This window comes from Uranotaenia lowii, chromosome 1 (assembly GCF_029784155.1).
Source record: "Uranotaenia lowii strain MFRU-FL chromosome 1, ASM2978415v1, whole genome shotgun sequence".
NCBI lineage: Eukaryota > Metazoa > Arthropoda > Insecta > Diptera > Culicidae > Uranotaenia > Uranotaenia lowii.
In genome coordinates, this window is record NC_073691.1 from 71086862 (window position 1) to 71112259 (window position 25398).

Sequence of the window (25398 nt, forward strand, 5' to 3'; positions counted from 1 at the left end):
GTAGAGTGGCTCTCGACGCCGGGTGAGCCATTCGAGTCGGTGAAGGATGACGTCTTAGTCGGGAATCATCCGAGTAGTTGCGTTAAATACCGCGCGTGTGTTGTGACAGTCGGGAGTCTAGGATAAGCTGCTCTCGATCGACACACGACAGGCAGAAATGTGGCCAACCTCGAATCCTCGAGTCGTTAGAGGAGAGTCCTGGCCTCGAATCTTCAGGAGGAGAGCTTTGTGAGATCAACGCTGAGTCTTAACGATAAATTGTCAGTTCTTGAGTCGCAAAAGGAATGATCATGCCTTGAAACAACAAGAAGAGGAGTAAACGAGTCATTACGAGAAGAGATCAGAACTCGAGTTACTAGTGGAGAGATCGGGCTTTGAGTCGTACAGAGGAGAGGTATGTCTACGTCAATATCGAGTCGATGCGTGGAGGGGTCGGATCTCGAGTCGTAAGAGGAGATATCAGGCCTCGAGTCGCGAAGAGGAGAGGTTTATATGGGGATCTCGACTCACTGCGAGGAGATGTCGGTTCTCAAATCGTTAGAGAAGAGTTCAGACTTCGAGTCGTCAGAATGAGAGGTTCTGCTGAAAGTGGTCTCGTTTTGACCAATTTGGGATCATTTGGAGACAAACGTTTTGAATCGGTCTTATCCACCAGCAGGAGATCTGTAGAAACCGCAGTCGAAGAACCAAAACAGTTTGTTTTCGTTATGTTCTCTTTGCGCCTATTCGCAGCTGATAATTGCTGAAAACAATAGGTTGATGATGATAAACACGTTATAAATGTTTACATCATCACACGATTAAGCTAAACTACTCAAACTAGGTTGAGTAGTTTAGCTTGTGCTACCAGATATTCTAGGTAAAAGTATCATTTTACTCATTCAGAAATGAGTACTTTTCCAGTCCAAGTGCGAATACTGACAAATACGTTATTGCTAATGATACAAGTAACGTTGTAACGAGTAGATAAAGAATGAGACTTAAGATTAACTCTATTCAACCACTGAAATCTGCGTTTTCAATGAAGATAATAACTCGATATTTTTTCCTTATTTTTTATGATCAAGAGCATCCTCTTTATGCAACAGGGAAGTTCGCAGTTCTGACCGATTTTCAGCTTTTGGAACTCAAATTTTAAATTCTACAACCTATTCCGGGTTAAATGCCAATATTTCGACAAATCAATTAGCTTGAATATATTTTTATTGTCATTGTATAATGGTGAGATTCTATCTCTCTGCTAAATCGTTAAGTTAAATTTGTGTATCTTTATCTGATCACAAAACGCGAAATTGGTTATATTAACATCGTGCAAGATTGAATTTATCCTAATTTCACTAAATTAATTTGATAGCATCATTTCAGAAAACAATGTGAACCGACCTCTAAGCTTTGACCGAATATTATCGTCTTTCCGATCCCTCCAAATGAAAAAAAAAAAACATTCTAGCGGCATATTAGTCATGGTACACGGCCATATCACGTTCAGGAATCGTTTATCGAAAACCCAGCTCAGGCTAGAAGTCATTTGTAGTAAAAACCACAATCCCCACCATTTTATTTTAGTTTTTTTTTGGTTTCTTGCCTTCTTTTGACGACCTCCATAACTAAACGGTCCTTCAACGGTAACAAAAACGTCGAAATGAGATGGGATTTGGCACGTTGATAAGAGAAAATCGGTTCGTTGTCATAAATGTAGATACAGGGAGCTTTTTTACGTGATGTGGCAAATCGAGAGTCAAAACGGAACGATTCCACATCGTCGTGTAACATAAAATTTATATGCATTTTCGGTCGGTTCAACCACAACAATTTTGATCACCATACACCAACGTGACTTTTGATCCGAATGTTGAGTTGTTACTAAACCGAATCGAGGGGAACTACCAACTCTTGCGTTGCACTAGGCTAGGATACGCTTCGAAGCAAAGGAGAAAGATTTGAATTGCGCTCAACGTAAATAAGGGCAAGGAAATGTTCCGATATTATTGGCCCTCATCTATTTTTCCATGCTGTTGGATAAATTCCGATGCGAAAACATAAACTACTCACACTTTTCTTTGCCCACAATACGGTCGCTTTCATCCTATCGGCAGCATATCTGGAAGTGAATATTTCTTGTTTCTTGGGCTTCTGGGCCGTGAGGGGTGAGAAAGTGTAGGTATTTAAATTTTTCCTCTTTTATTGTTTCAGATTTATTTTTCCATATTTTGGAATTCCCATTATTGAACCTGAAAGAAGAAACAAACATATTTCTGTCAAATTTTCTAAAAAATATAAACAAGGTCTGACCCCTCGGTTTATTCCGTGATATCAGTTAAGGAAGATGTGCCATTCTTTCGAAACACGAAATCACAGATCTCCAGTCAATTTTTTTTTTCTAAAATTAAGATTAGTATTCTTAATTTTAAGTTAATCCTCCAAGTTGCCGGACAGAATTAAAAAAATCTAAAAATTTTCTCTAGGTGACAGCAACTGTCACGTCTCATAAGCTGTGACCGGACAAGGGCAGTGCAGCATGTAGAATTCGAAGATAGAGCCACATCGGGAGAAGATTGATGATTTGCCTCTTCTCGCCGCCGGCTTTTCGTCGGTTTGCCGAACCCCAACCGGAACAAGCAAGTTCTGCTGAACTTGGCACGCGGAGGAGCAGGAAAGTTGCCATTACTCTTTTCGAGAAGGGAACCGGATGAGAGGACAGTCCCTGTCAGCTATGCTACGAAACGCCTGACTTGGCCCGGCTCGGTTAGCTACTAGCTAGCTACTAGTTCTCTTATCATGATTGTGTCGAGGCAAGCCAACCGATGTGGCCAGCATTGTGGGAACGTTTCGGGACTCGGGAAATTGCTAAATGGTTCGTAATCTATCTCAGTCATGCGGCAGACGACGACGGAAATGTATCGAATCTGTATCAGTTACATTCGTTTTTTTAGGAAACCAAATATTTGCAAATTTTGGTTGTTTCATGGATTTTTTGAGTAAATATTATACTATGAATAAACTGACAAGCAACTAATTTGTTTGAAATGTTTGTGTGAAACTACAAGCTTTAGCAGTTTTTAATCTAGGCTATGAAAATGAAATGATTAAAACTCCCAAAATTGGTCTTGTTTCGTAATAGGGAACGTGTGTCCTATCTTGGCATGCTCCTTTCATTGGCATGCCAAATTGCATTTGTTAGATTTTTGGTCTGTATCAGGATTTAAAATTTTAAACCAATTCTGATTGAAATAAAAGTTCAGACAACTCTTCAGTTGTCAAAATGCCGTCCAAGGAAGAAGAGCAGCGTATCAAAATTTTGCTCGCGCATCGCGAAAATCCGAGCTATTCGCACGCAAAGCTGGCAAAATCGCTAAAAGTTGCCAAATCAACCGTTACAAATGTAATTAAAGTGTTTGGGGAACGTTTGTCGACAGCCAGGAAGTCTGGATCCGGGGGAAATCGAAAACCGGAAGCCGCTGAGACGACAAAGAGAGTTGCCGGTAGTTTCAAGCGAAACCCTAACTTCTCTCTCCAAGATGCCGCAAATAAGCTGGGTAGCTATCGTCTACAACCGTGCATCGAACCAAAAAACGAGCCGGACTATCGACTTACAAGAAGGTAGTGACACCAAATCGCAATGATAAACAAAATACGACGGCCAAAGCGCGATCCCGGAGGCTGTACACGACGATGCTGACGAAGTTTGACTGCATGGTAATGGACGACGAAACCTACGTCAAAGCCGACTACAAGCAGTTTCCGGGACAGGAGTTTTATACGGCAAAAGGAAGGAAAAGGTAACAGATATTTCCAAGCACATGAAACTGTCAAAGTTCGCAAAGAAATATCTGGTTTGGCATGCCATCTGTACCTGTGGCTTGAAAAGCAGCATTTTCATAGCTTCCGGGACTGTCAACCAAGAAATTTACGTGAAAGAGTGTTTGAATAAACGTCTGCTGCCTTTCCTGAAGAAACACGGTTGTTCCGTACTGTTTTTGCCGGATTAGGCATCTAGTCATTACGGTAAAAAGGCCATGGAGTGGTACGCCGCCAACAACGTGCAGGTGGTTCCCAGGGACAAGAACCCTTCCAACACGCTAGAGCTCTGCCCAATTGAGAAATACTGGGCTTTTGTCAAGCGGAGCCTAAAGAAGACCCAAAAAAACTGCTAAGGACGAGTAGCAGTTCGAGGCAAACTGGCTTTCTGCGGCGAAGAAGGTGGACAAGGTGGCTGTACAAAATCTGATGGCAGGGATTAAGCGTAAGGCCCGTCAATTCGGATTTGGAAAAGCGGAAGCCTAACTGAATATTTTTCCTGAATTTTAGACTAATTAAACTTGAAAAAGAAATTTAATTTGATTTTTTAAATAAACGATTTCACCGATTTACAGGCGTTTCCCTTGACCAAATTTTGACCGTATCACCCTTTATCAATTCTATGATTTGATATCGATATTAATTTTTCTGTCTGCTTGCAAAGAAAAATTATAGAAAGTTTTCATATAATTCATAGGATATAATTCATAGGATTCACCTTTCAAGTGCAACAGACAACTTTCGAAAAGATTTGAAGCACTTAAAGCATGGATCACTACAAATCTGGACGCATTAAAACGGGTCTATCATGGAGCTATGTAAACGAAATAAAAATGTTTTGTACTTGAAATGTAGGGTTTTTATTGCACTTTAAAGGAAAAATAATAAAAAAATTATTCCGATGTTGTTTTGATGAATTTTCGAACTTTTGGTTGAGTATCAGTCATTATAGTTTGAACACCCTATTCGCTGACCTCAGCGGCCATTTTGTTCCACAATCTCTTCATCTCTGTTGCTTCCCGAGCCGTCCTACCATTCTTCTTCATCTTCTGCTTGACAATTGCCCAACATTTTTCGATAGGGCGGAATTGAGGGCAGTTGGGTGGGTTGATGTCCTTTTCGACAAAATCCACCCGTTGGCCCAATACCACTGTAGAACCTCCTAGCTGAAGTGGCAGCTTGCCAAATCTGGCGAAAACTTATCTAGTCCTTTGTGAGATCTAATGTACAAAAAAAAAAGTTTTTCAGGCATTCCTCCTTGTAAATTTAGGAGTCCATGGTCTTGTTTTTCACAAAAACCGGAATTTTTCGTTCGCAGCTGCAAATACCTTGCCAGATCAAACACTTTCTTGCACACTTATCAGCAAAAACGAATTTGAAGTTGCCGGGGACATCACCATGACCAGTGCAGTGCACCACTGCAGTGGCTTTACATAATTATTGGCCAGAAAGCTGCCCAAAATCCATCTTCACGTACGTTTCGTCATCCATGAGGATGCATCCGTCGAACTTCGTTGGAATCTTCTTGTATAACTTGCGGGCACGTGCTTTGGCTACTAAATTCTGCTTCAATGTCCGGTTTGGTTGCTTACTGGTCCGATAGGATCGTATTCCTTCGCGTAGACGAATTCTGCTGACGGTGCACCGGTCGACGTTGAATTTCTTGGCAATGTCATAGTCCGACTACCCTGTGTTTTCCTTGATCGTTCTCAACACCTTCAAATGCAGTTTCTGATTCTTAGGTCCACTATAACGCTTGGTATGAACCTGCCGATCTATAGTACGCATCTCACGGAAACGTTTGAGAACGCTACACACGGTTGATTTGACAATTTTTAACGATTTCGCGATTTTTGAACCCGACCACGTCGGGTTTTTGACGTGGGTGTTCAAAATTTATTTTCATCTCGCGGCTTCCATCACGTGTAACTTTTTTGAAACAAAACAAATCGTAATGAAATTTTCAGCACTGGTAGAAGAAACATTCCTCTACAAAGTGCTGCCAAAACATGTCAGATCCGACAACTAGGAGCACTATGGTAAAATAAATAGTACGTCCAGATTTGTAGTGATCCATGCTTTATCACTTTTGCAAAAGTCACAAAATACTAATGCCTTCATTAAAACGTAGCAAAAAATATCAAAAATTACAGAAATAAAGCAACGAATTATTTTTCAAACTTCGAACAAAATTTTAAATTAAATTTTGTGATCAATCTTGGTATGAAATCCAGATCAAATAATGCACAAGTTTTGAAAACTGATTAGAAAACATGTTTATTCTTGAGACAGTATTTACTTATGTTCTAAATCGAAGAAGTGTGGTATTGTCAATTGTCTGAATTTTTAGACTTCTACGGGAATCTGATTTGACAGAAAAAAATCTCGCAATCACTAATACCCTAAAATTCTTCATGTAAACAATCATGTGGTAGAAGTTGAAATGGGTGTATAAGAAAAAAGGACCAGCATTAGAATTCAATTATTACCAATTATTACCAACTGCGCTGATTGCACCTATTTAGACCCCCGTTAATATCGATATGCTTTACATCATTAGATGAAATTGAATAAGCATAATTGCGACTGGTATATCTTAATGGAACAAAACTTATTGTAAAATTTAATAAGTCGCAGTATAAAAACAATAACAGTGAATGCAAAGGTGAAGAGGAACTGTCCGTGGATGTCCTTCGATGTCTGGAAATTGATGTCAACCAATGTAATCGCAACCCTGCCTAAGACAATTCTGAAAAACGTCTCAAACAGACTGTCAAAATTGAAAAGTCAATGTCAATGTTCCTGCCAGCGACAACAGTCGTCCCGGCCCTGAGTTCGTCTGTGGTGAAGGGGTTCTCCAGCCTGCGCTGTCAGGCAAGTACGCTGTTATCGACTGTTCTTCTCCGCGTGATGGAATTTGCATTTCTAGGGATCTTCGTTCTTATTCTGCACCCGACACATCTGAGCCTATCAACGTTTACTACCAGAACGTCGGTGGTGTGAATTCCTGTCTGGTTGACTACCTCCTTGCCACGTCAAGTTCCTGCTACGAAATCATCGCCTTTACGGAAACATGGCTAAACGACCGCACCTTATCTAGTCAAATTATCGGCCCAGACTATGTAGTATTTCGTTGCGATCGAAGCCCCCTGAACAGCAAAAAATCATCTGGTGGCGGAGTTTTGCTTGCCGTAAAGTCCAGACTCACGGCTCAGCTGATCGAAGACAATTCCTGGAACGATTTGGAACTTCTTTGGGCCCGCATTGATCTCGGTGACCGGAAACTGTACTTATGCGTAGTGTACGTGCCTCCTGATAACTCTAGTGATCTGGCTGTAGCTGAGTCTTTCTCGCGCTGCCTCTACAAAGTTAGCTCAATCTGCTCTCCCGTAGATGATATTCTTGTATCGGTGATTTCAACATGCCTGGCTTGAAATGGTGCCCATCCCACGGTGCCTTTTTGTTCCCAGATCCTATGCGCTCCTATTTCTCGGCTCCTTCCAACATCTTCCTGGACTCTTTGAGCACCGCGACTCTTCGCCAGATCAACAGCTTCGAAAACGAAAACGGCCGTATGCTAGACCTCTGCTTCATTAACGAAGGCTCCAGGAATCCGACAATTGATTTAGCTCCCGCTCCTCTCGTCAAAGTTGTTTCTCATCATCCAGCTTTAGTGGTCTCACTCGATGTCACTAACATTAACGCCCCCTTAGAGGAAACTGCTTCCTTCTACCAGGACTTTAAAAACGCCGATTACGAAGCTATCTCTCGCGTCTTAGGTTCCATCGAATGGGAGAACGAGCTCGATCTCTCTAACCCCAATGCTGCCGCTGCGACTTTTTCAAACATACTAAACTACATAATCGATCGTCATGTTCCGAAACGCAGCTTACCTTCCAACCCTCGAGCTCCCTGGGTCACTAACCAGCTGCGACAATTGAAGACGGCTAAAAACCGTGCTCTCCGATACTACAGCAAGCACAAGTCCCTCTGCACAAAAGAAGATTACCGCAAACTAAACACAGCGTACAAAAAAAGCAGCAGGCGTTGCTACCAGAACTATCTTCACCGGCTACAACGCAATTTTAAAACCAATCCGAAATCTTTCTGGAAGTACGTCAAAAATCAGCGGAGAGAATCCGGACTTCCGTCTCAAATGTTCTTGAACGGCAACTCAGCTAACACGGATCCTGAAATATGTAATCTTTTCGCTGAAAAGTTTTCAAGCGTTTTCACAACGGGGTCCATTTCCTCAGAGCAACTGGATATGGCTGTAAGAAATATTTCACCTCTTGATTCTTCCTTGAACGGTATCACATTCGATGACGCAGCCATTTTGAAGGCGACAGCTAAGCTTAAAAATTCATCTTCTACGGGTCCGGACGGGATACCAGCCATCTTCTTGAAGCGTTTCATGCCACACCTACTGACTCCCATTAGGCACATTTTTCGAGCTTCGCTGGACTTCGCAATCTTTCCCTCGCTTTGGAAAGAAGCTTACATGTTCCCTGTTCACAAAAAAGGAGATAAGAAAGATATAAACAACTACCGCGGAATTTCAGCTCTCTGTTCGATAGCAAAACTGTTTGAATTGGTTGTTCTGGATCCAATTTTTTCGTCCACGAAGCAATACTTTTCCAACGATCAACACGGATTTTTGCCAAAACGATCCACGACTACAAATTTGCTGACTTTCACATCGTTCGTGCAAGATAGCTTTGCCAAGAAGTCTCAAACTGACGCCATCTATACTGATTTGTCTGCTGCCTTCGATAAAGTAAATCACGATATTGCAATCGTTAAACTCGAACGCTTAGGATTCTGTGGATCTTTACTGAACTGGTTTCGAAGCTACTTAACGGGACGAAAATTATCAGTTCAAACAGGAAATTTTTTCTCAAGACAATTCTCCGCTTGTTCAGGCGTGCCTCAGGGAAGCCACTTGGGACCGATAATTTTTGTCATCTATTTTAACGATATACTCACTGTCCTTGATGGACCTAAACTTGCGTATGCTGACGACCTCAAACTTTTCCACACCATCAATAGCCAAGAGGACATCGATTTCTTGCAAAGGCAGTTCAATACCTTCGCTCACTGGTGTGAAACCAACTGCCTGCCTCTGAACCGGAGTAAATGTGCTGTCATTTCATTTTCTCGCAAGCGGAACTCTTTACACGCGGAGTACACTCTTGGTAACGAAACCATCGCCCGGGTGGACCACATCAACGATCTGGGCGTGATCCTAGACCATCGGCTGGAGTTTAAGACTCATACGAATTACATCGTTGATAAAGCATCTAGAAGTCTTGGCTTCTTATTTCGCGTTACAAAGGAGTTTAAAGATGTGTACTGCCTAAAAAGCTTGTATTGCAGCCTCGTTCGTTCAACTCTCGAATATTCATCAGCAGTTTGGTGCCCATTTTACCAGAATGGAGCCGAACGAATTGAGGCTATCCAGCGGCGCTTCATGCGGTATGCCCTGAGACACTTGAACTGGCTAGATCCGTTTCGTTTACCCAGTTACGAAAGCCGTTGCCGCCTTATTGATTTGGACACACTTCATGTCCGCCGAAACGCTGCACGTGTTTTAGTCGTAGCGGATCTTCTCGCGTCGAGAATTGACTCTCCCGTGTTGCTGGAAGCTATTCCCCTCAGTGTGCGACCCCGAGGACTAAGGAACCAAAATCTGCAGCTCTATGTTCCAATCCGGCTGAACAACTACGGAGCCAACAGCGCTCTTATAGGAATTTTTAGAACTTTCAACCGCTTCGCCGAGTACTTCGATTTCGACGTTTCAAGAGCCACGTTCCGAAGAAAAATTTTAATGGTATCGAGGACTGTGTAGGCTAAGGTAGTTTTTAACTTGTTTGTAACTCATTATTTTATTAAGCTATCATTAGGATCAACAGGTGATCCGTTGATGTTTTTACACAAATAAACAAATAAACAAATGCAAAACAGAACAGACTGGAAGCCCTTCCAAAATAAAACAGAAGGGGATTTTTTTTTATTATCTGACGGGTTTGCGCCGGGGGTCTTCAAATTTTCCCCAAAATTGAAAATTTGGTTCATTTTTGCGACTTAAAAACACATGTATTTTTTCAGAACTCCAACCTTTTTATTTTTTGAGTTAGCTTCGGTTAGATTTTTTTGTAAATTAAAAATAACCATTTTTCAAAGCTACATAACTCTGTTGTTTCTCAACGGAAATTATGAAATAGCACATCAAAATGCATTGAAATTTTATCAGCTTTCCAAATAGAATAGTTGAAAAAAAATTAAACAATGACCTCCAACATGAAAAGTTGTAAATAAACTTTAAATGGCGTCTAAAAGTACCGTCTGCACCACCGAACATTTTGCAAAAAATACCATTGTATAGCTCGATTCATGATGCAACTTTCATCTGAAGACACCAAAGTGGGCCATTAACACCTTGAAGAGTTATGAAAGAAATAATGACTATAAATCTCTTTTTTTGCATCGAAAACAAACAATGGTGGAACAACTGCACTCACATATGGAGATAGCAAGCACTTCTAACAACATGGAAACAAAAGAACTTACCAAAGCAGGTAAAAAACACTACTTTTTCGTGCTTTATAGAGTGTTTACAGCAAAACTGACTTTAAATTTTAACCAAAATTCTGAGTATCGTATTGTTTATGTGATATAACTAATAATGGGAATGTTGCTTTTACAACCTTGTCATCTATATATATAAAAATGAATGTTTGTCTGTCTGTCTGTTCCCTATAGACTCGGAAACTACTGAACCGATCATCGTCAAAATTGGCATCTAAGGGTTTTTGAGGCCGGGGATGGTTTCTGTAATAGTCAAAACTCCATCCGACTTAAGTGAGGGGGGGCTTCCATACAAAATTTGTAGTTTTTCGAAACAAATTAAAGTCATGACATCCATTTTCTCGAGATTTTTTCTTCCTTTGGGCGGTTTGTTTTTCGTCTCCAAGGTCGAGGCGTCGGGAGCCAACGTCGAAAAAGGATAGTAACCCAGGCATAGCATACTGATCAGTGGGAATATTTTGGCGCGTATTTCTCAACCAAGCATATTTTCAATGCAAGGGGTGGCGATATGAAGCCTTGATGTGATTTTTTTCTACTTGATTCCTAGCTCATTTGTACAGCACATGGTCTCTTTGGTCAAGCAAACGTCGTCGCAAGTGGATAGTAACCGAAGCATACTGTTCATTGATCGCTGGTAAATTTAACAATCAGGCGTCTGTTTCTCAACCAAGTACCTATGTTTCTTATGCACGTTGTGGCGATATGCAACCTAGATGTGTTTGCTTAATTGCACGTGGTAATAAATAACGCCTAGATGTGACACGGATTGGTATTTTATTAATCAAATCAAAACCAATTGAAATATTTCCAAAAATACTTCTATATTTAGTTCGTGTTAATGTAGGTAGCATTCGACTTTTCATTCGAGGAACATTAGAACATGTTCAAACGTTCAACTTTTTCTGTTCAAAAAAAATTAAAAATTATGTTTTCTTCTAGAAATTTTTACTTCGGCCCAAATACTGAAACGAATTTAGAAATGAAAACGGGAGCTTTTTATTTTTAATAATTCTTAAAAAACCATCGTACTTTTTGTTTACATACCAATTCAAGTACGTACTTAACATGAAAAGTATTTTTGTGTTACATGGCTGCATAAAAGAGACTTTTGATCCGCTTCGTTTTTGAAAAGCGAGACTTTAGAACTGATATTCAACCGGACGCAAAAGTTTTATGAGAAATTTTTAGTATACCGTTAAAGTGTTAAAAACAATATTCCCTCCTGTCAACTTACACGGTGGGGTAAGGGCAAACGTCGAACTTTGAAGAAATTCGTCTTCAAAATGATTCAATATGTTGGAAAGACCAGAAGGGGTATTCCGAATGTTGAAACTGAAGCGGATATTGAAAATTCTTAAATGTCTTTGTAAATGAAGGTCTTTGAACAGCATTCGTGAAAAGTGGAGTAACAAACGTAAATTTATACTGCAGGAATACTGCAGATATATCAGTGAAACTTGATAGAACAAAAAACAGGAATTCGTATTAAATCCATTTTAAAGCCATTACTCTGACGCTTCTGTAAATAAGCTTTGCATTGACACTTGCCCTAATATGCGGGACAAATGTAGACTTAGAAATTTGTTTTTGCCAACATTTTTGAATATTTGACTTTCAAAGAGAAAATGAAAAAAACGCTGAGAACTTATTAAGTGATGCAACTGATATTTTTTTAAATATTTTTATTTTAGCCGTAGTAAATTTATTTAAAAAAAAAATAAGTTTGCAGTGTATTTAATACATAACTAATTTAATATATTTTTCATTACCATGATAAGTGCTGTTTGGGACTCGAGCCGGTTAAATTTGCCTACCTTCTTCAAGCAGTGGGGGACAAAATTGGAAACGAACTCCCATGAAAATTTAAGATAAAGAGCTTTTCAAAGGAAGGACATTTTTTAAAAAGGTTTTTTGGGTACAGAGTACAAATTTCGGATCTTGAAAAACGAGTTTTGAGATCAAGTTTCAGTAAATAATATATACCATCTTTGAATTGCAATTCAGAACTGCAGCTGCAGCTCTCATTTCAAAGTTGTTGGTTCTGAAGTATGATGAGGTTTGATTTAAAAAAATACTCTCTAAAATCTAAATTTGAATAAATTTTTTGAAATAACATTTGTTTCCGGAAGATGTAGCAAAGCACAACGGGTCAGCTAGTATACTATATAACTTATTTATTTTTTGATCAAAGATCATTGTGAAGCATAATCAATGCCAATAGTAGAAGGTTCAGTCCCTGTGTTTGGGATCACAAAAATGTGATTAAAAAAATGAAATATAGACGTGCTCTACATAGTTTTTATATCGGGAGCTAAGCACTGGACACCACAATCCTTTCCCATTGATCAAAAAAGTATGAGAAAGTGGCACAAATGTTGTAGAAATAATCAAAGAGCTCAGTATGGCCAGCCCAGGCTGTAAAATGATGAAAATATTCGTTTCGTATTCGTTTTCTACATTAGCCCAGTTTTGAGGTTTACCATAATAGAACGAACATAATTCGTCGTCAGTGTTTTGCTACCTCGATCGCTCACACACGAATCTTCAGTGTTCCACCGTCCATTTTAAATCAAATCTGGGGAATTACGGATGCAAAACTGAGCGCATAAACTTCTAAAAATGACAGTAAAATGTGCATAACTTGTTGTGACCTGGTGCAAAACTGGGTATAAACGAATACGTTATTAGATTTTTGGATATAACATGAAGTCAGTTAAGCTGCAACAATCTACCGCCCCTTCTTTCATAACAGTCCCATATACAAAAATAAGCAAGCGAGACAATCAGCTTTTTCTGTTTTGGAATATATTTTTAAATTGTGACCACCACTTTCAGCATATACGAAAATCGTTTCTAGGTTGTCATAATAAATCGTTAGACCTGAAATTTTCGAAATTGGGTTATTGGTAAGGTCGAGAGCACCATTTTTATTCATTATGGGACTGTTAATCGACCATATTTGAAACCTTTTTCGAATCTTCTAGCATAACAGTCCCATACAAAATATATTTTTCTCACCAAGCTACTTTCTAAGACTTAAATTTGATCATTTTTGAACTTCTAAATGCAATTGTCAGAAAAAGAAACCTACTTTTGCAAAAAAATATCATGAATTCCACATTGTAAGTTGAATCTTTTTACGATTTTTGATTGCATCCGATAGTTTTTCGCTCAGGAAGTCATTCCTAAGAAAGTCAGACCTGCCTTCGAAAACTAGTGTGCATCATTCGACATCAAGTGAGTTAAAAAAATGTTTAAATGATTCAAAGCAATAAACCAAAGACTATTTCGCCGAAAGAAACATTGAAAAGTAACCAAATCCGTGGTATTTCACATATGGGACTGTTATTCAGGTATTCCGGACAGCCACGAATTGATATATTTTTTCGAAATTTCTAGAATAAAACCTTTTTTTTAGTCTTTTATGTTGAAGCCTTATGTTGACCTAAAATGACGAAAATTCATGTGGGACTGTTATGCGAGTAGGGGCAGTCTGAAAAGGACGAAAAAATAGTGTTTTTTACCTGCTTTGATAAGTTCTTTTGTTTCCATGTTGTTAGAAGTGCTTGCTATCTCCATATGTGAGTGCAGTTGTTTGACCATTGTTTGTTTTCGATGCAAAAAAAGAGATTTGTTGTCATTATTTCTTTCATAACTCTTCAAGGTGTTAATGGCCCACTTTGGTGTCTTCAAATGAAAGTTGCATCATGAATCGAGCTATACAATGGTATTTTTTGCAAAATATTCGGTGGTGCAGACGGTACTTTTAGACGCCATTTAAAGTTTATTTACAACTTTTCATGTTGAAGGTCATTGTTTAATTTTTTTCAACTATTCTATTTGGAAAGCTGATAAAATTTCAATGCATTTTGATGTGCTATTTTATAATTTCCGTTGAGAATCAACAGAGTTATGTAGCTTTGAAAAATGGTTATTTTTTATTAACAAAAAAATCTAACCGAAGCTAACTCAAAAAATGAAAATGTTGGAGTTCTGAAAAAATACATGTGTTTTTAAGTCGCAAAAATGAACCAAATTTTCAATTTTGGGGAAAATCTGAAGACCCCCGGCGCAAACCCGTCAGATAATAAAAAAAAATCCCCAGAAAACAGAATTAAACGGTCGTATTAATTTCGACTTCTGCAAACGGCAACTCCAAAGCAATCTCGGAAATTCATCAACGAAGCTCTAGGTCGTAAGTCCGAAGACCACAGTAAAATCACGCTGACGTTTGAAGAGGAAGTACAAACTGATCCAGTTCAGGTTTCGAATAGTACCAACGATTACTTCTGCAACGTAACAACTCAACTGGCTTCGAATATCATCAGCAATAGGGATATTCAGCGTTTCAATACTATTCCAAATTTGAATTCCTTATTCTTGAGGCCGGCATCTGTTGCTGAAGTATTGTTGGAAATCAGCAATCTCGACTCCAATAAATCCCCTGGTCCTGATAATATCACCGTGGCCACAGTGGAAGCCCACCACATGGCGTTTTCGAATATTCGATACGATTGATCATTCGTTGCTACTACAGAAACTGGAATAGTATGGGATACGAGGACAGTCCCCCCGATCAATCGAAAGCTATTTAACAGCTCGTCAACAATTTGTGTCCTTAAAAGGAGTATCAAGCGCCAAAAGGCCTATAACGACAGGTGTACCACAGGGAAGCAACCTGGGCCCTCTGGTGTTCTTGGTCTTTATCAACGATCTCCCGCTGATGTACCTGCACGGCAAAGTTCGGCTTTTCGCCGACTGATATAGCCTAATGTCGTACAGCAATGCCAATCCTCTTCAGTAAGTGGAATGGATTGGAAATGATTTGGATGCCCTCCAGGAATACTTCAACTGCAATCTCCTCTTGTTGAACTTATCGAAAACCTCGTACATGCTATTCCATCCCGGACGTTGCTGCATACTACAGCTGCCGTTGATAAGTACAGGCAACACGATAATTGAACATCTCAAAAGAACATTGGCTCTGCGTATTTACTGATTTATTTCTACAAATCGAGATAACGATAATTATCTGTTTGTGTGAACGGATTAAACCGACACCGGGTCGTTCGCCCCAAGCGTGTACGCATACTGTCAGTAAGTAGGCGAGCGAGCGAGCGAGTCAAATAGTGTGTGATTCGGGAGCTCTGCGGTGCTGCTTCCAAGCTCCGGAGTTCCGAACAGGTCTGAACAGTTGGTGACCGTGACAGGTAATTTTTCCATAATCCTCGGAAAATAAAGAAATTATTAAAAAATGATGAGTAAAATAAAAATCAGTTCAGTTGTGAAAACAACATGAATTAAGAATAAAACTGAAATATTAAGTGAGTCGTAAGGACAGATTGAAAGGCAAATCGAGAGGACAGCTTTAACATCTTATCAAAATGAAAATCAAGGGAACGATAATGCCGATCTCTAAATGTCATAGGCAGTACCCACGTGCTCTCCAACGGATTGAATAGCCGCAAATTCGACATTGTAGCGCTGCAGGAGGTATGCTGAAAGAACTCCACGTCACGTGCGTTCCGAAATGGCCAGTTCACGCTCGGACGTCGATGCGATCACACGGGTTTCATCTGAACACTTGAATCCTATAGTAGATATTGAGGTTTTGATCGGAAACGTTTACGGAATACCGAGATGGAAAGAACGCGCAAGAACACGATAAAAATAGCTTTCGGTTTGTCTTCAAAGCCACCGGCATATCTAGACGTCTTCGGATTTGTAGGAAACACGTTGGCGATAGAAGCATCAACTGTACATTCTTTATATAAGGATGAATATGAACGTTGCTTTTATCTTAAGTTTATAAATGAAACAACTTTCAACAGCTTCACGAATAATATGGACGACGAGTACCCTTTTTCGTACGAGGATGGGACCAGGATTACCGTGAGATTATTTGTAGCCAGCAGCATTTTCCGATACGTTCGAGTATTTAATCTGCCTCCGGAAATCGACGATACAGAAATTGCAACCGTTTTGGGGCAATACGGAACAATCAGACAACACATACGTGAAAAATTCGCAGCAAGTTCAAGCTTCCCAGTATTCAATGGGGTCCGTGGGATCCATATGGAGGTCACCAAGGAGCTCCCTGCAAATATTATCATCGCTCGTTTCAAGGTGAGACTCTTTTATGAGGGATTGAGGAATCGGTGTTTCTTTTGTAAGTGTGAAGGCCATCTTAAGGCGGATTGCCCCAAGTTGGAAAGTCTCAAAATAGGAGAAAAAGATAAAAATTCGAAAACGATATCTGATCCAACATCTTACAGCCAAGTGCTGATGAACGCGACGATCGGAACCACATCGAACATCGGCAGTGTTGCAAGGAGCATGACAACGTTACCGCTAAAATCTAAAAATAGATGCCTTGAAACCCCGAAGCAGCTCAATTCCTTCAGTGAGATCGAGAACACATCAGTTGCTGTCAAATCGGTACCTTCGGTGGAAGCCACGAGCAGCGCAGAAGACGATGACGAACAAAACGACGACGAAGTTGATGGTGATAACGACGCCGATGATGATGATGATGATGATGATGATGATGACGATAACGATGACGACGCTGAAATGGAGTCGGAAAAGGTAAATCTGAAGCGGACAATATCCAGCCCCAGTTCGGCTTCGGAAAAGGAAAAGGAAACTAGAAAGAAAAAGTCGAAGAACAAGAATTCATCGGTTTTAGCGGTTGCGTCAATTCCGGAAACGAGCCCAATCGAGATCATCGGACGCCGGACCAGAATGAAAAAATGTGCTTAAAATGATGTTTCCAACTTCTTAATTATTCTACCTATTTTGCTAAGCAAAACTGTTTAGAAATTTTGACTCCTTTTTGATTATTAAATCTATTAATTTTTTCAAAAGAAATTTGAAATCAACAGACAGGACACAGAACAATAATTGTTATTTATAATATTCTGGTAAAAAAAGTTTAATCCTTCATTTTATTTGTGTCAAATTTGTAAAAAACTTTGTATCAATCATTTGAATTTTGAGAATAAAGAAAAAGAAAAAAAAATCTGAAAAAAAAAAAAAAATGGTGATACCATTTACTAGAGCTGCGGCAACACACACGAGCTTGGAACAGCTTTTAAATAAAGTGATAGGAAAGATGCGAAAGCGTGAGATCGGATGGTAGCTGATCGACTCAAGAAGGAGCCGGTTGAGAATCAAGGGCCGGTTCTTCAACATCAGCTTCATCAAAGTGCACAGTCCTTACCTTGTACCGGTGACGACAAAGACGAATTCTGCACGCAGCTGGAGTGTGAATACGATCGCTGCCCAAAACATGAATTCAAGATCGTCATCGGAGATTTTAACGCTCAGGTCAGGAAGGAGGAGGAATTCAAACCGACAATCTGAAGGTTTAGTGCGCACCAGCTGACCTACGAAAAGGGCCTAAGACTAATAGATTTCATCGCCTCCAAACGAATGGCCGTACGTAGTACCTTTTTCGAGCACCGCCTCTCACATTAGTACATCTGAAGATCACCGTACCAAACGCAACCACAGATCGTCCACGTTTTGATAGATGTGGCATCCCTAAGTGCATAGATTCTAATGTGGGTTGAGCTCCTAAGATTAAGAGTGTGTAAGGAGAGACAAAAAGTGGAGGTGTGTTATGCCAAGTAGATATTAATTCGATGATATATAATGTTGTGTAATGCCGAATATCACATTGGCGATCCTGCCAGGAGGGAACAAATCATGCTGAAATGGTACGTATTGATGTTATAGTGAACAAAGCAATATTTTCCCTGAAATAAACAAAAATATTTTGGCCCTTACCATTGAATGACACTGAAACAAACAGTTATGTATTTGGTACATGAATCGTTTGGAATTTAGCAACACTTTAAAAAAAAATCTGGTATTCACTTTGCAGTTTTGTTTGGAGACTTACTTATTAGAAAAGAACAAAATATTAAAAAAGAAGTTAACAAAGTGTAAAAAACGTGGTTTTCTAAAAATTCTTAGTTTGGATCCGAAAAAGTCATGGATAAAGAGTGATTCTCTTTGCTCGAGCTCCTTTGATGTTCATAAAGTTCGTTGCACAGTAACACCTTGAGTAGAGTTCAGCTCCTTGCCAAGAAACATTTTTAACGACTTGAGTAGAGTTCGACTCATTACCAAGTAACTACAGGAAACTTCAAGCGAAGAATTAAACATCTTGAGTAGAGTTCAGCTCCTTGCCAAGAAAAATGTTTAGAACCTTAAGTAGAGTAAAGCTCATTGCCAAGGCTATTCGCTAGTAAAAAGACAAACTTCTTGAGTAGAGTAAAGCTCCTTGCCAAGAAAAATGTTTAGAACCTTGAGTAGAGTAAAGCTCACTGCCAAGGGAATTTTGCTAATAAAAAGACAAATGTTTGGAACCTTGAGTAGCTCATCGCCGAGGCTATTTCGTTGAATGTAGTTGAAAGATTTACTTCTTGAGAACAGTAAAGCTCCTTGCCAAGAAGAATGTTTGAAACCTTGAGTAGAGTAAAGCTCATTGCCAAGGCTGTTTTGCTGATAAAATGACAAACTTCTTGAGTACAGTAAAGCTCCTTACTAAGAAGAATGTTTGAAACCTTGAGTAGAGTTCAACTCATTGCCAAGGAGATTTTGGCTTATATGGTAAAAAAAACAGCTTCAGTAGCGAACAGCTCCTTGCTAAGTAGAATGCTTGAAACCTTGAGTTGAGTCAGGCTCATTACTACGAAAAGTTTATCAGTCATCGCATTCGTGAACCCCCGAGTTGGAAAGTCGCAAAATCGTAAATGATTTGAGTATTTTTTGTATCTATGTGTAAGGCAAGCATGATAACAAACAAGCAAAATTTCATGAAATTGCTGCACCGAAACCATAGATATTTTCGCATGGCAGGAGTTGGGCAGAATTTTGAGGGAGCAGTCCAGAACGTGACGCTGCTACAAATAATTACGAGGAAATGGTTGACGGTGTATCAGGATGTCCAGGATTGTATATTTTGTCAAACTACCTTTCGTTCAGTCAGATATTTGGATGGTGAGCTGACAGATGGGCTTTTATTTAAATTTCTTGAGCTCAGTCTTGTACTTAAGCAATACGAGTTTGTAATTTTAGTAAAAAATGTTTTGAAGGATATCATTTTCTTTGTGTGGTTAAGTTATTTGTCGAGGGGATTCCCGAGTTGGGTTCCCGAGTTGGGTTGTGGATTTAAATGAATTTGTTCAAGTCGGCCTGCACATATGTAACAAAGTTGTCGAAGGGAAGGAATGTAGGTCATTTCCTTGTGCATTTTCCGAACGTGAAGAATAGAGGGTCGGGATGACAGGATGCTCAAAATATGTATGCAATGATAAAAAGCCAACTACCTTCGACTAACAGATGAGGGTTTAGTAGTTGAAAGTTTTGGTAACGGGATGATTACCACACGTCGTATTTCAAGTCAATTCAAGTGTGCTGAGATTGATAATTTCAATAGGGGAGAGGCGGGCTATATGCGCATATTAAGGAAAGCACTCATTTTCTCCCATATTTCTATAGATAGGAGTCTGAAAACTATCCGCACATGAGCGGACATCTTTTTTATACACGTTAGAGCAATTTTTCTGTTAAAATCTCTTACAGTTTTTGTGAAAATAATTTTATAATAAAAGAAGTCAAAATAGCCGATTTCCGAAACTGGCGGGCTAAATGCGCATATTTATGTTTTAAGCACTGACCATACTGATTGGACAGTCGATTTCGTTTTTTGGATAATTTACGCACTCTGGAATCAATAGTACGCAATATCGATTCCAGAGTGCGCATCGATCGATTTGAAGAAATGCTATCCCAGTTAGAAAGTGCCACTCGACTTTCGCAAAAAAACATGCAATTCAGACGATAAAATCATGCAAAACAGGTACATTTTTCCTACAGGGCATTTCTACTGGAAAAATTATAGGTTCGCCACCTGCCGTCGGTATTGCGAACTTGCTAAATTTGACGAAAAAATTTAGCCAGAAAATGATCGAATTTTTGTTCCCAGTGTCCTGTCAGTATGATCAGTGTTTAAAGCTATATTTCATTAACACTTGCAATATTCTGATATTATTTAATTTAAAATGGTAGACACGGATGCTAAGCATCCGTCAGAGCTGAATTTTTGGTGAAATTCTTTACATCACTAGTTCTTTTGCATAAAACATAGTTATGTAATATGATTTTAATCGCCGTAATTTGTATGATTATAATTTTAATGGCATGTGCGGCGGAATGAAAACTAGAGAGAATTTTATTTTATAGAATTTGAAAGAAAGGTGGATAGACAGGCATTAGTGCGCCAATAGGAGAAAGCTTGATAGGTGTTGAAATTTTAGGCTAGAGGGCATGTTGATGAAAAGCTCCCATGAATTGCTCCCGCCTTTGCTCTGCATTAGCTAACTATACATGAGAAACCCAGAAAGAGAATTCCCATGTATAGCGAGCCCAATGGTTTGAGAGCGTGTTTTTACGCACACTTCAAACGAGCAAAAACGTAGCAACCCATGGGCCTACTGAGCTTTCCTTATGCGAGAAACAGTTCTATCGACGTTGCCATTATTTCAGATTCGCAGCGAATAGTTGCTACTTGTCGATTTTTTCGCATTTCACATTTTATCTATTCCGCGTTCTAACTTTTTGGCCAAGTGTCAATTTTTGAACCGTATTTTTCTTGTTGTATTTTTTCTTTTGCCAATGATTGTTTGTAATATGATTTTAATCGCCGTAATTTGTATGATTATAATTTTAATGGCATGTGCGGCGGAATGAAAACTAGTTTTCATTCCGCCGCACATGCCATTAAAATTATAATCAAAACATAGTTATGTATGCCATATGGCCATATTTCGTGGTAATATTTTGTTCATATCGTATTTTTATCGGATCAGTATGAAGTTCTTTTATTTCGCTGTTAGATCGTGATTTGAGCGTAGATTTAATGTTTAAATGATAAAATGTAAAAAAATTATAAGACTATTCTATTTTTCTTGATATAGGCATTTAACCTGCCTTGATATGGGCATTCAGAACCTGTCTCTTATTCCAATATCTTATCATTTACAACTTTGCCAGAGACTTCAATTTGTGGAATTTCTGATTTTTAGATGAATAAGAAATAAAAACCATTGAAATTATTGTTCACAGAATCTGTACGCACGATAATTAAAGTTCAATATATTATAACAAAACTGACAAAAATCTTGTTTGAATTTTTTAATTTATTTGACTTTATATAACCATCAAATTTCTTCATGCCATGTTTCAATAGCGTATTACCCTCAAACTGCACTGATTAGATACGTTGAATCTCCAGCCATATCGTCAATCGGCTGTATGCGCATATTACCCAATATGCGCATTTAGGAACACTTTCCCTACTATTATTTCTGGGTTCAGAGATAAGGATTGATAGTACATTTATAACAAATGTGTTGGCTAGCGGGTTCAGCGGTACTGAAACTCCCTAGTATATATGCCTCAGGGTCGGCTTAAGCTAAGTAACTATTTGGCTAGCCAAGAAAACATTTTATCTACTTCGAAACCTCCCACGTTTTATTTCTTCCCTTTTTGTCTTTGGGTTGTGATTGTGATTATGCACACACGGCACATTTACTATTGGCGCGAACAAAAGTCCAACAACTACTGACACTACTAACCGAGCACTTGTTACACATTTTAGGATTATGATTTTTGCTCTGAGGGGAGGATGTGGCATCCCTAAGTGCATAGATTCTAATGTGGGTTGAGCTCCTAAGATTAAGAGTGTGTAAGGAGAGACAAAATGTGGAGGTGTGTTATGCCAAGTAGATATTAATTCGATGATATATAATGTTGTGTAATGCCGAATATCACAATAGACAGCCGGCATTTCTCGAACATCATCGACGTCAGATTCTTTCGAGGCGCCAACATTGAGTCAGAACATATTCTGGTGATGGTGAAGATGTGCCTAAAACTCTCCTTATTGAACAACATACGAAACCGACGCCCGCCTCGGTTAAATATCGCACGACTGAAGCAACTTGAGGTCGCTGCAGACTAAGCGCAACCGTTCGAAGCAGCGCTGCCGGCAGAGGGTGAGCTTGACGAAGTCCCTCTCGAGAACTCCTGGGATACCATCAAGACAGCCATCAACAGGTTTGTGGAGAACTCGACGGAACGACTTGTTCGGCGAGGAGTGTAGAAGGGTGAAAACGCCGCGTGGGAGGCAGTTCTGAGAAGCTCGAAACGTGGAAAATTACCGACAGCGGAATAGGCAGCAATTTTCCTGGAAAAAAGGCGCCGTCTAAGGGAGGAGGAGCTCGAGGAGCTTGAGCAGCTCCAGCAGGAGCAGTGGAACACGAAAGTTCTATCAGAAACTCAACGCATTCCGCAAAGGCTTTGTGATGCAAGCCTAAATGTGCCGGGATAAAGACGGAGGCATCCTGACGGACAATCGTAAGGTGATCAGAAGGTGGAAGCAGCATATCGATGAACACTTGAATGGCGCACATGCAGGAGATCAAGACCGTAGGGGAAGGTACATCGCCGGCGTAACCAATGACGTAGAGGAGCAACTCCAAACTATCAGTGAAGTTAAGGAGGCCATTCGTCAGCTGAATAGCAACTAATCGGCTGGAAATATTATAGTATCGCAGCTGAACTCATTAAAATGTGCCCGGACAAGTTGTCCGATTGCCTACACCGGTTGATGGTCCTGATCTGGGACTCAGAATAGCTACCTGAGGAGTGGAACGAGGTGGTTATATGCCCCATCTATAAGAAAGGTGACAAATTGGACTGTAAGAACTACCGAATGATCACAAACCTCAATGCCGCCTACAAAGTGTTGTCCCGAATCCTACTCCGCCGCCTAATGCCCAAGCAAACAGATTCGTGGGAAGACATAAGGCCGGCTTCATGGAGGGACGGTCTACAACGGACTAAATCCTCCAAAAATGCCGTGAACACCAAGTCCCTACCATCTTTTGATGAACTTCAAAGCTGTGGCGACGATGGGTGGAACCCTGTGCTTTGTGCGGATTTCGGGTGAATTGTCGAGTTCATTCGAATCACGCAGAAGGCTTCGACAATGCGATGATCTATTCTGCATGATGTTCAACGTGGCGCTAGAAGGTGTTATTCGACGAGTGGTGGGTGAAATGCGGGGCACGATGTTCAACAGATCCAGTCAACTTACCTGCTTTGCCGATGACATTGATATAGTCGGCAGATCATCTGCGGCGGTGGAGGAGATCTACCGGAAACTGAAACGCGAAGCAGGAAGGATTGGGTTGATGATTAATACGTCCATGACGAAGTACATGATGGCCTGCGGATCCGTGAAGTAATAAGGTCACGATCGACAGCGATGAGCTGGATATAGTCATAAAATTTGTCTACCTCGGCTCACTGATGACCGAAGACGGTGACACCATCCAGCAGATTCGGCGGCAATGATCAGCAGATGTCGTGCCTACTATGGACTTCACAAGCATATGCGGTCGAGAAGACTTAACCCTCCAACGAAGTGTAACCTGTACATGACGCTCATTAGACCGATTGTTCTCTACGGGCATGAGAGATGGATATTGCTCGAGAAGGACCTGCGAACACTCGGAATATTCGAGCGACGAGTGTTAAGAACCATCTTTGGCGGCGTGCAGGAGAACGGAGTGTGGAGACGAAAGATGAACAACGAGCTCTCGTGACTCTACGGCAAACCCAGTATCCAGAAGGTGATGAAGGCTGGCCGGATACGCTAAGCAGGACATGTTGTGAGAATGCCGGACGACTGTCCTGCAAAACAGGTGTTTGCTACGAATCCGATGGAACGATACGAGCAGGGGCGCAACGAGCGAGGTGGTTAGACCAAGTGGAGCGAGATCTGATAAATGTCCGAGAAATTTGAGAACGGTTGCCATGGACCAAACGAATTTTAGGGATATTGTACATCAGGTTATGTCGTGAGATGGAACACTACGAAAATAAATATAAAGTGTGATCCGGGGGCTCTCCAAAGCTGCTTCCGAGCTTCGGAACTCCGGAGCTCTGAGCAGGCATAGTCTTTCTTAATTTTGTTGCATGATTTCCAACTCATGCTTTCGAGATTTTACAATATGGTCTATATAATTTGCATCACATTGCTTCGCTCAGGGCCCAGAGTGATTTCATCTCCAGCTGCATGGATCAAATTTTATTTTTCGACTCATCCTTGGTTGATAAATTGCTCCAACTTGGTTGATATTGAAAAATCTTAAAAGCACAAGCCGGTCAATTTTTCAACCCTACTAGCGACCGGAAAGAAATAGCTCGTATTTTTGTCGTCATTTCCGCTCGCCTATAAGCCAAATTGGATACTTTTACTATCGATATGCCGGCCCCGGGAAGAAAATGTGCTCATAAAACGAAACGAGCAATACTTGTTCTACTTTTTCATGTTCGACCGTTTCCGTTCCGTTTCACGGTTTTACACAGTAGCGAGAAAAAAGTGCACTCTCCACTTTCTCACCTTTTATTGAAAGTCAATTTCTGCAAGACTGCAAGACATAAAAAAGCAGCCAGCATTAGTACACTGGCACACAGAGAAAGGTAGGTAAAAGCATTCGGAAACTCCAAAGAAAGCTCGGATGCCTTCCGGTGTTGGAAATTTGCATCACCCATTTTCTGGCGCTTCCGTTGCTCGTCTTGCGCTATTCAATTTCAACCCAAATAGCCCAGGTCGCCTTTTTATTTTATTTTTTTTTCTCGCCTGTCTCTTGTTAAGAGACACTGTGAACGATAAGAATTCAGAGGGGTAGCAGAAAAAAAAATCAAAGTGGTGTCAGGGGATGGCACATTTGAGAGTCATAAATTTCAGTCCGTGTTCCGAAGTTTTGTGACTGTGTTTTTCTTTTTGTTCTGTTTCCTAAAAAAAACTTACGGTTATAACTCAGGAGTTAAATCTCTGTACACCTGAACTTGTGCTTGTAGGAGTTTTATTATTAGTAGTTTGCAAGAAGTCTCGGTACACAAGTTTTTCCAATCACGTTGTTCACATGA